This window comes from Platichthys flesus, chromosome 9 (assembly GCF_949316205.1).
Source record: "Platichthys flesus chromosome 9, fPlaFle2.1, whole genome shotgun sequence".
In the NCBI taxonomy this organism is placed as follows: domain Eukaryota; kingdom Metazoa; phylum Chordata; class Actinopteri; order Pleuronectiformes; family Pleuronectidae; genus Platichthys; species Platichthys flesus.
Window position 1 is genome coordinate 11,531,084 of NC_084953.1, and position 12,765 is coordinate 11,543,848.

Consider the following 12,765-nt stretch of genomic DNA (forward strand, 5'->3'; position numbering starts at 1 on the left):
GACTGTGTTTCTATACATGGATCAGGCTCTAACATGGCCCTTAATTGAGTTTCAGACATGTCTAGGAGAGTGGTTCAGCATGACAGGTCTTCAGACTCAGTGTGAAACCTAACTTCTCCCATCATTCTCGGTGCCGAGCTCTGCGGAGGATCTTGCTGGTTGGGATCTCAGGCACACTAGATTACTCATCTATCCGCATGTCCCCATCTGCCTTGTAGTTTACCGTCATGCTTTATCTCAATCTGTTCTTGCCCAGGTAGAGCCATGTGGGTCCCTAACAAGTCTATCCCAGGCAATCTACAAAACATCTTCTGATAAACCATACAGTCTGCTCACCGAATCCCAAATATGGGAAGACAAATCTGCCTTATCAATCTCCAGTGCAGTGGTCTATAACCAAAGACCCATTGTTCATGGAGCATTTATTGTTGTGTGCTTTTGTTGCTCTCCTCTGATCTGGCCGTGGCAGACATGACGAGCAGTATGTGGGCATTTTTGTATAAGCAGGCTTCAATTTGTCAGAGACATGCCTCCATCTTAAGAGTTGTGTTTTTTGCTTGTTTCTTGTCTCACATTTGTTAGTCGTGGTGGTAGAGAGAAAAAGGCAACATTACCCCAGGGCGGAGGGTTTGATTTTAAAAGTTTCTGGTATATGGAGTGAAAAAAGGCGTGCGTATAGAGAAAATACCCAAAGCTACCCGTATGATGTAGGACAGACCCTTTAGTTCTCGTTTTTTCTGTTGCTAGAGCCTCTGTAGTGGACATCAAGGACTGCAGACAAACCTCACTGAAAGACTGCTGATGAAGTGCTGTCTGGAAGGGGCGGATGAGGGGAATGCTTTTGATTATCCTGTGTAGATGGTATTTCAAACAGGAACCAGCATGTTCACCTTGCGTCAGACAAATGAACCAGCACAGCCGGTCAAGGGGCAAATGCAGTGTGGTTTCCTGTTTGCTACTGTAATACTGTGGAATCTTAAGGTGATTATACTGCAGTGTTCGGGTCACACGGAGTGCAGCGTTCAATCGCTGTCTCGACCAGCTTTTTCTGTGAGCTAGAGGGCGATGTCACTTGTCACGAATGAACTGTGGATACTGTGCACTTTTTGCTACATACGGTGAATAACATGTGTTTATGAGTGTGAGCAATTTAGTTCTTCTGCACCCTCTGATTTGAGCAAATAGAACAACTTAGAAATAAAGGCATTGAAGTCGTCTCTTGGGAGCCGCCATTTATCAAAAACCATTGACTCATGCGTGTCAGTTTGCTTTTCCATATCCGCTGAAATACCCAATGTAAACAACAACAATCTGCAGGTGTTCGAGGGGTATGTTATCACATTTTCATTGTGAGGATGGCGTTGAAAGGCATGTTCACTGAAGCACGGGGACGTGTGGTTATGGTTTGGATGACATGCAATGAAAACTGATTGCAGAACATGTAATGACAGACTCTGCTAAGAGAACATAATGCATCCGAAAGGCTTATGATTTCACAGCCTCTAACATTCATGCTCAAGAGTCAGATGCAAGATATTCCTGCTCGCCCTCAGTGGAATCCTCTTTGTCCTCCTGCTTTCAGTCCTGATTTAGAGCAGCTATAAATCCTGAAGAGGCTCCTGTAAACGAGGGGCGGTGAAACTACGCCCATAAATATAAAGGATTTAGAACCAGGTCCCTTTGAAGGAACTCTTGAGTGTCCATTTATGAAGCTTGTTAACTTGCACAGTTTCCCTAGTAGGTTTTTGTCTTTTGTTCAAAGTTCTTTCAGCCCTTTCTTTAAAACAGTGAAGCTTTTCTAAATGCTGCTTGACCTAAGGCAGGCTGCAGAAATACGTTGTCTGTCAAAAAACAAGGTTGTCTGAGCTCATTTCCCCTTTTTCGTTAGTTATCATTTAGCGGGGAAAATTAGAGATGTGTGGGTGCACTTGCTGTCAAACACAACAGATGTCAGCTCAGGCCATTTGTGCACTTGTAGATCACTGCAGCTTGACCCCTTGTGACTCAATGTATGACCTTGTGAGTCATAATGACCCCTGAGTGTGTCCGTATGTCAAGGGCCTGGGTCTCTGCTCTTGAGCCCCCCACTCTCAAGTAAATGATGGCCTGAAGGAAATAATCAGTCAAAGACAGATTTCCACTGTGGAAATATAACAAATCAATATGACTGAAATAACTCATTTTAAATCTACCCCACTTAGTCTGTGTGTGTCTTTTATACAACTGACTCAGCTCAGCTGTACCAGTTCCCTTGCCTTAAATTGGCTATTGTGCCTTAATTTCCGTCGCACACACTAAATTATATTTTAAGTAGTCAACAAGCAATAACTAAGGCAGAAAAACCAGACTGACATCTGATAGAACCTTCAAATGAGAACTTCAAAGTGCCCCTGCTCTGACAATGTGAGGGCTGGAAACAGATGGAGGGGGGATAATGTCAGGGAGCAGTCTCTGATTCACATGGGGTCAATACAAATCTAACTTTGTTCTTGATTTCGGGGCAATCAGGTCAATGAAGGGAAAATACATATGCAGTGGCAGGTTTGTCACGATAATACTCGAGCAGCGGATTATTAGGAATAGCAGCCAGTAAATTCTTGATGTATTGTAACAAGAGTAAAATTTAATTTTAGCCTGGCCAACTTTCTCGTCAAAGTATAACAACATGTAATCCTTGAACCACAGGAAATATGAAGATAAATCTCCCTTTGATTTGAAGATACAAACAATCATCAAAATAAACACAAATAGATGCTGTTGTCGTCCCTCAGTTATATTTGACAGATGGATTACTGTCAGATGGGAGACACAGGAGCCAACAAGCCACTGTATGTGAGTAAAATAGCATGCATGTCACGTGACAGTACTCTTAAACGAGGAGGAGGCAAATCTGCAGTTTAGTCTGACTAAGAGATGCATAAAGAATTCAATTGGGAGCCGCAGTCCTGTCACCAGGGCATGACTACGCGGTTGGTCAGGGAATTTGAATGCCAGGTGGGGGTCAGTCGAGGATCACGCTGAATAATATGGCACAAATGCATGCACATGAGTGCCGAGGCTGGGGAAGAGGAGCTGCTGTGGTGGTCGGCTTGAGGAGATGCACTCTGGGAATGCAAACCAAGCAGATGGACCTTTCTCATTTGTGTGTACTGCCACTGTTGACCCGTTGGGAAATGCTTCCTTATTGAATCGAAGAGCATCAAACGCTTCATTGGAGCAGAGAAGGAAGTCCGGGCTGCCCAATACATCCATTTTTCCCCCCTTCCATCATTTGCAATGGAAAACTGTGGAAATGATATAGATTAGAAGTAGAGCTTACAATCACAAAGCATATCCAGTCTCAAAGGTGAAAAATATGACTTGTATTATATTTTGGGGGATAAAAGGCTGAGTAATGACGTCCAGACAGCAGGACAGAAAAGCACCGTAGCTTATAGAAGGCCCAGCCCTATATCAATACCCCTGGGGAATGAATCATCAGACCTGTCCACTGCTAATCAAACAAACCATGAGTCAGTTTGCTTGATTAAAAATATAAGGTGTAATCGCGGCTCACCCGACACTGACCAAATCTTTCATTTCTGAATTGACTGGAGTTTTGAAGGACGTTTGCTTCCCGAATTTTTGAGATTGCTCTCGATTTACCTCAACATCGTCATAATGAATTGGCCCAAAAAACGCCCTTGACCCATCAGCGGTAATAATTGTACTTCAAGGCTCAAATTTACCAGTGACCGTTTGTTAAGGACCATGAGACAAAATTTACTGTTTGATGGTCATCGCAGCCATTTCATTACCACAAGATGTCCTTGCTTTTTTGTTGTGTGACCTAAAAAGCACTCCCCTCCCCTCTCTCTCTCTCGCCATCTCTCCCTCTCTCTCCTCCAAACACACACCACCTGGCCCCAGGGCTATCCGATATTAGACATTGAGATGACATTGTGTGCTTGTGCGAGTGCAGTCAGCCGACATGTGCAGATGATGTGAAGTCAATAATGCATTATGAAAAAAGGGGATTTATGACCTTGATGAGCCCCATAGAGCTTAATTAGGCCTTAAAGGTTGATTTACATACAAGTGTACATGGAATTTGATGAGGCTGTGTTTTCTTACCGGTGCTCCGCTTTCTCGCTCCGTCTGCCGGCAACACTTGATGCTTTCTATCTGTTCAAATTCTTCCGGATTGGGTAAAAAAAAACTTGAACATTTCTTGGCTACCATCTTCACAAGTGCCCATGTTTTGTCTGGACACAGTAAAATCAAGTTCTGAGCTGTAGGATCAGATTTCCTTTTTTTCTGGGCAATGATGGCATTTCCTGTGCAGGCTTATGTGCTGGTTAGAGATGAGGAAGAGAGTAAATGTTAAAGGAGAAGACCCTGACAGGGCACGTTTCGGTATAAAGAAGCTCACCCTAACATCAAGGGGGGGGGGAAACACACAGTCTTTCTTCCCGGTGTCTATTCAGAAAGAAATGACAAGATCTTTTTCATAGTCATGTACCTATATCAAAGATGCTACTGATAGCCCCCCTGCTGTTGCTATGGAGGTAGCGGAGATGTAAATGAACTGGAGTGAATTGCCTGGTGGAGAATACAAATGAGGTGCGAAGGGTTGTTCCCCTGCTGCTCTCTGCCTCTTCTTCTTCTCCCAATATTTTTTCCTCTCCTGTCTCCCTCTCTCTGCCCAAGTGTAGTTCAAAGACTTAACCAGTTTTCCACATATTATTTATATATCCTCCCCCACCCTTTTTTAAAGCTATATCACAATGGATGCATTCAAATGACTTGTGTCCTGTCCTGCACTGAGCATCATGCGGACGAATGGATTAAATAACAAAAGAGAAATCAATTATCCCCCCCTCCCCCCCCCAGAATGAGTCAGGCTTCTCGCCGATCATCACTGATACAAATATGAGCCAGGATGACGTGTCAGTCTCCTCTGTGGCACATAAGTCATCGCTTCAGCATCAGTTGTCAGAGTTAAATAATCTACAGATGTTCCGGGCTGAATTACAGAGGAGAAGAAACCTCGACATCAGTAACTGTCGTTTGCTGTGAGCCGTGCCCAAGACATGACGTCAGCTTTCAACACACGTACCCGAGAAAAACACAAATCTGAATCACAGCCTTCGGTTAAAGTTAATGTTTAAGACATTAAGAAGAATATTCAAATCCGGCCAACCAATGGCGTAATTCTTTTCTACAATGGCCACACAGAGTCAGCAGTCTACCTCATACCCTGCTGTTTGCAGGATATATGCAATATTTTCTTTCTTCTCGTCCCCTGTGTGGACCTGACTTCTTAAGAATACACGCCGTTGTAAAGGATATCTCTGGATTATAGAATCAGCACTGTGGGAAGAGTCTCGACTTAAAGGTTTCTTTTCCTTCACAGACTTCCTCTACTCGTACCGGGGGGGGGGGGGGGCGCAGGGATGGGAGGGGGGGGTGGGAGGGTATGTGTAGCAGAACCCGCAGGACTCAAGCTGCGTGTCCTGTGTCTCTAGGCCACACTTTTCTTTAACCCCAAGTCCCCCCAGCAAGCGCCCTTGTCGGCTCGGGAGTGCCGAATAATGGCGAGCGGCGAGTGGAGATGCTAGCTCATTTACAAGCAGCTGTTTGGCTCCCCGTCAGAACAGCGAGGAAAATCAAAGGGCCGCGTAAACGGCGGAGGACAAGCGGCGGGAGCGTCCCCGTCACACTTCTCATTGGCCCTCGACAGAAAAAATTATCTGGTTTCACATCAAAATAATCTGGAGAGCTCCTTTGTGCTCCGGCCACAATGATGGCAGCAGCGTGAGTGGCTGAATGGGCCTTTTGATCGGCCCCTGCTCTGCCCCTTGACTAACTCCAGAAAAATGTGGAACTCCAGGTACAAAGGGTCATTTTAATATGAAAAGCCATTTACTGGATGGGAGATAGCCCTGATGATAAGCAAAATAGTTCCGCCGTCATTTACGTTGCATAATCAACGCTCAGCAACAGTGAAATAATTTATCTTTGCTGACGGAGAGTCGTGTTCTAACCCTAACCCTCATTAGACGTATGGCTCCTTCAAAAGCTGCATGCGTTCAGCCGTCTATACTTCACGTGTCCTTCACGTCACGTCTCTGTGATTGATCATGGTAATGTGTATCTTCATGGGACTACATGGTAGACTGTCCCTAAATGGCTGGTGAAGATCCTTATGACTCCTCGATGGTGTGGAATAGGAAGACATTTTGTTTATTGCCTCTGCTTCACTGATAGTCATATCCTACCAGATGGTCACTTTCCGATTGATTTGGCTCATCTGTGGAGGAAAAAAAAAGAATTAAAACGTTACAGCACCAAGGAGACTCTATGTAATGGGTCGCTTTTTACACACGGGAGTTTCTCACCATTCCTCAGCTGCGGAATCATCACAGAGGTTACACACGGTAGTAAACGCCAGCCTGGGAAGCTTTAAATAGAGGTTCCTCATCGGTGTAATAAAGTGCTATTACCCATGGAAATAGAGGTCCTGTGCGCCCATCAAAATCAATTACTAGCAGGTGAGAACAACGTGTACAATAAGCCTGTGTCAAAAGGTTTACGGATCATGTGTTTTAAAATGCAAACAGCTGTTTTCATCGCTGGCAAAACACGAAACCACTTAAACTTTAATTTACGCCGCTTGGTTGGGAAATGTACAGTATTTTTAAGGCTTACAGTCTATTTTCAGCCTTTGGAAAAGAAAGACTAGACCCCCGACTGAGTGGTTTGCCTTTCGTATAATGGCACTGATCACTGCTCAGTTCAGTGCTTGCCACATAGCTGATGAAGAAGAATTGAAATGCCTTTCTAGTGGTGGGTGGGTGTCCAGAATGGTTGATTAGGTAGAGTGTCAACAAGGCCATGATAAGGATCTGGCCAGTAATGTCTCCGCTGCACCATGTTGCCATGGTCACAGGATTGAGATTTTTCCCATATTTTATCATGCCTCCGAGCCAGCGACAGATATGGCCAGCGGCAAAATAACTCTATTTTAACAATCTAAACGCATGAGCTGAAGCACAGGACGCGAGTGTATCTAACGGCGTGTGCACATCCACTTCTTCTAGTTTAACGGCAGAACAATATATTTCTGCGCCAGGCACACGGTTCACAAAGGTGGTGCTCAGTCTCGTACTTAATCACGGGTGTGTCCTGCATGTAAGATGTAATAAATTATTCCCTTTAGAGGCCAGGTGTGCTTGCATCTTGGTAGATAGCTCCTGCAAGACTCTATTTGCTGAAAGGAGCAAACCTGAACGCTTCTCTGCAGAGTGCAAATAGTGTTATCATGATTATGTGACTTCAGATCAAGCAGAATAGCAACAGCCTCAAATAAGAAATTCTCCAACAATATCTGATCGCGCAGCTTTCCATTGGGTGTTAGATAGGGCAGGGTTTTTTTCCAGCTTGTAAATCTCGGCCACCACTGGCATCCCAATCTCTTGAACGTAATATAACAGGAACATAAAAGGGAATTTCTTCTATTGCCACACGTGTTCACTTGAGATCAAGGATCAGTTGAGTTTCGGTGTGCAAAGGTCAAGGTCACTGCGGTCACCTTTGACAGCAACTCGAGAATTTATACACTAATTATTAACTCAGTCTCACACAAATAAAATGATGAAGTGATGACATTTTGTATCCAAAATTTCAATTGACTTTTCTGGCCAATATTCAACACCATAAATTTAAAAAAGTTACGTTATTTCACATTTCCCGGAATATTGAATTTGCGTCTTGGGTGCCCTCCTTGGAAACAATCATGTTTTTCAGTCTGTACCTTCTTCGTAGCATAATTCATATTTGAACTATAGTTTTTGTATCAGAATCGGCTTTATTGGCCAAGAATATGAACACATGCAAGTAGTTTGTTTCTCTCAATGAACTCACACAGTGACATACAGCAGAACAGGACGAGCCTGGTTTAACTAAGTCTAGTCAAATCAATGATAATTATATGATATTATATTATATTATGAGTTTGGACAGACATGAGTGTAAACTGCAACTAGACTGGTTGGCGGGGGCATCCAACAGCAAGACAGTAATTCAATGGGCCTTTATCTTTTCCTGCCGGTTAATTAGTGCTCAGAATATGAAAATCCTCTTTTTAGGTATCTGATTGATAGTCATCTCTCGTGTCGGCCCTTGTATAGGTTCGGATGCTCTATCCCAGTGAAAGTACATCAAAGCTGAGAAAATAACATCTCACTTTTTGAGGAGCTCTCTGAAGTGTGTGCTTCCTCTGAAGAGGGGAGCGCTGAATTTAGCCTTTTACTTTGCACAGTTTCTGTGTAAGATCCCAAAACGAACTCGGCTAAAAACATCCAGTTACGTGACTCTATTTTCGCACCTATATGCACCAGTGGTGTGCCCCGTGTCTGGCACCGTTTTGTTAGCTCAGCAGCCTCTTGCCAATCATAAAAAAAAGCACAGGAAAGGGAAAAGGCCTCAGACACACAATAGCATTTACTTTCAGCTGCTGCAATAAATGGTTGAGTTCATGAGACTTGAAAAGTAAAGGGAGAAAGGGGAACTCGATATGTTATAACACACACTACATTTTGATATTCTTTGATGGTTTACTGTCACCATATAGAGAATAAGTAATTTTTCATTTGGTCCCTGAATAATAACAACAATGACCCCAAGAGAATAGAAAGTATTATTTGTTTGGCTTATTTGAATAATAACATTTACGTGACACTTTAGCACATTCAGTTGTTATTGCAGTGCATTATCATGGCAGAGCACGATCAATAGTGTTTTGGTGCCTTCATACGACGAGAATAATAATAGTATATGAAAACAGAGAAAACCTTTGCCTATATGTAAAAGAACTTAAACCAGTTCTACAAGAATTTGTCATTGTACCATTGTCTACCGTTATGCCTCACGTTTGGTTTGTGGGTTGTCTGGTTGTCTGTATGTTTTTGTCGTCGTACGCCCAAATTCTCCTATCACGATATCTCACAAACAACCCGAGCTAATTCCTGTAAATATCGTGAACTTGTTCACCTGTAATCAAAAATATACTGATAAAATGTCAGAGGTCAAGTCACTTTGACCTCGCGTCCATTCCAGTCTTGTCAACATATTATATCCACAAGGGCCTTGAGGGAGTTCCATTAAAACCCTTGCTTAGATTCAATGATGTGTGGCCATAACACAAGAATCTATACACTAATCATGACACAATTTCAAATAAATGTCATATAGGAAATATTGACAAAGTGATGACATTTGATATTTAAAAGGACAAAGGTCAGCTTCACTATGACATCATAATGTTCTGCAAACCCACTTTTATGACCATTATTCAACCCCCGTAACTCAGTGAAACAAGACGAGAGTGGGACCATATTTCACATGTGGTTAGAACTGGTGACACTGATCTTGGGTGTCCACCGTGAAACTGTGGTGATTATAAAGATGGTCTGTGCTGCCAGTTTTGGAGATGTGTGTGAGGCAGCCATGTTTCAGAATGTGTAGCTTCTTTGCAGCAGCATCCTTATGTAACGTTTCGTCCTCTGTCATGACGACAACATTGTGTTGCATCAGAACCAGCTCTAATTGGCCAAGAATGTGAACTCATAGAAGTAGTTTTGACACTAACACAGTGGACATACAGCAGAAAGACATGGCTTAACGAAGTCAAGTCAAATACATTTTTATATTCGTCTTTGTATTGTAAATCGATAAATACACGTAATAAATCCTATTAAATTCATTCAAAGTCTTACATATTATATAAGTTTGGACAGGCATGGATGTAAATTACAACTTGACAGGTCGTGGCAGAGACAGTAATTCTAGCCCCGTAGCTCATTCACTGCCATGTTGAAGCTTCCTGTTGCTGTCATGGTTATACAGAGGCAGGTATATCTCATACTGTGCTCAGTGATTTGATTAGTTATGGTGAACTGGTATTTGTGTTCCCGACATCTGGGGCGATTTAAAAACAGAATCATGGGATCAGTTTACTGCAACTTGCTGTCAGGGCCCAGCTCTGACTGTGTTTCTCTACCGTGTCCAGCAGTAGTTGTGATCCCCGGTTTTACCAACTGATACTTCTATACATGAACATTGCTGTTGAAATTACTGATCCTAGTTTGCCTCTGTTGTTTCAAGAGGAAACATTTTCTGACGACTTTGATTCTGAACAGGATATCAAATAAGATAAACTGAACCACATTCACAAAATTAAAATAAACATTACATATAAACATCAGAAAATGTATCACTTTATCATAGATGTTGAAATGAAAGACAATGAATCTCATTTATGGTGCCGGGTTTAGTTTGCTGCACTGCTGGGTGTCCCTCATTGATTTATCTCTGTCACTCATCTCCCCATATACCAAAAGTACCATCTGACACCAGGGAGGGAAAGTAGTTTAGCCTCAGGTCTAATCAATAGAGAGAAGCTTTTGGAGGTTGTTTACAGCTGTGCTTTTGGGCCATGATGCACAAACCCAGCTGGCCAATAAAATGCACTTAGGCGAGAGCAATTTTGTTTGATTTCCAGAGATTTGAACACAAAAATGAACCATTATTACAGGGCCTGTCATCAGCGCGGCTGAAACGTTGCTAGTGTATTCCAGCACGAGTCAGACAGTATTCTCAAGCACACGTTTATCTCCTCATAACGCCGGCCTCTGTTTTCCTACTTAAGCAGAGACTTCATCAACTCTACAGCACAAAACCAGAAGCAGAGATTGTAAAGGCTCTGAAGAGTATTTAAGTGCTTTAACAGTGTTCCAGGCGCGCGGAGCGTCAGCGGGTTTTGGCTGCCGACTCGAAAGATTAAATTCAGACGTCTTGCATATGGCCCAAGAACCCGGGCCCTTCCAGCCATGAAGTGGGCCAGTGGAAGATAACAAGTCTTACCAAGATGCCATACGTAACTGCTGCCCAATTGATCCATGTAAAGTCTATGTGACCTCTTTAGTTACACAAACCAGGGTTCAGTTCATTTACTTATTTAAGGGCTACAAGCCTGTCCAATTCTTCAGCTTGTACGTTTTAAAAAGCTTTTGGAATCTCATTTGCACCATATGTGGACAGTTTGTCCCCCCTTTTGATAAGACAACTGATAAGAACAGACATGTCTCCATCAGAGGTTTAAATTATATATATTATATAATGTGGCTTTTGACTGATGCTTTCCATAGGTTCTCACACAGCTTGGTATGATCTCAGAGCAGGACGTCAGGTCTTGTTCCTGACAAACTGTTTCTTCTCTCTTTTTTCACACCTGGGCTTTTTCCTCTCAAGCCATCGGCTCTGATAAATTGTTTGTCACTGAGCGTTAGTCTTTGACTCCGGAGAGAAAAGGGGCCGGATAAAAAAAGAGAAATGTGTCTGAAACCTATCATATTTGAAAGCCTTTTACTTTTTCATGACCGGCAGTCACATGAGAAAGTTTGATGTCAAAAATAGAAGGTAGAGTGAAAAAAGATCCTGCCTTTATGATTGTATGCTCCCAAGACAAATGAGGTTTTGAGCCGTTTTCAAACAGAAACTAGGGATTTTCTTTGTAAAGTTGGGTCCAGTTTGCCTCTCACATATGAAGACTGCAGCAGGAGATCATCTGAGTCGTTTGCAATATCAGGAAAATGACCATAACATTCAGGCAAGGAGTGGAGCTGTTGAAATCACATTGGAGTTGGCCCCTTATCACCAAAAACTCAAATCTCATCGTTTTTCTGAGATGAAATCGGGGAAAACCACCCCCCTTTATCCTGAGATATTTGTATTACCTATGTTTTTTTTCAGTTAGCATCCATCTTTCACAAAAACGCACAAAAACTTCCCCAAAAAAGTGTTCTGAGCAACTCACTCGGACATTTGCATTCTCATATGCAGCATCTTTGTGCAATTTCAGGAGAATGCCCAGGGTTCAGTGCAGGTCTAAAAACAGCTTTATAAAGGTTAAATAGTCCAGGACAGCTTCCTCCCCCCACCCCCAACATACAGTTATATCCTTTGTTTAGCCTGAGCTCTGCACTGAGCACCTTAGATGTAAGACTTTAACCTGATTGGTGCTCGAGTGGAAGATCAGGGAATGAAAACTGACATTTATCTTCCTTTTGTGAAATACCACAGGAGCATTTCCTGGTGCGAGGCACCACACAGAATGCTAATCCCCTGCAATGTAGCATAGCATTTAATCAGACAGAGATAATGATATTGGTAGTTAACCGATGAGGCATCCGATGGGGTAAAATGAACTCGGCCATTCCTGGTCAATTTGGCAGAGCTGGAGTCGGTGGCTTTAAGTAATCACCTCTCAGGATGACTCATTAAAAATAAACAAGGGCTATGTAATAGTATTGTAAACAACTGTATTGGCCAGACTGGCTGCATGAGAAGCTGTTACTGCACCCTTTCCCCCTTTCTCCAGAGACTGTGAACTAAACCTCTTTAGGGAAATAGAAGCTTGGAAACACTAACAACATAGCCATCAAGCAAGTAGCAGGAAACAACACTGTTATTTAAAGACACAGGAGGTGATTGAGTCACGGCCGAAATGCAGGGGAAATGTAGGCCCACAAACGGGCAGCTGCTAAAATTGTTTTTTAAAGCTTTGTGCCACTCTCTTCGCATACTTGACATGACATAGCTGTAAAAAAAAGAAATAAAAGGGCTCTGACCGAAAATATCTCGTGCTGGGTTTGGTATAGTTGTGTATGTGGCTTTATGTGTTTGTATGTAGTTCAGTAGCAGTTTAAATATGGCTTTTGGCAT

At 42.7% G+C, this 12,765-nt stretch overlaps 1 protein-coding gene across 10 annotated transcripts in view; it reads left to right on the forward strand.

Moving 5' to 3' along the window:
* adgrl2a (adhesion G protein-coupled receptor L2a) overlaps positions 1-12,765 on the forward strand; it is a 97,768-nt gene that overhangs the window by 27,472 nt on the left and 57,531 nt on the right. The window lies entirely within an intron of this gene.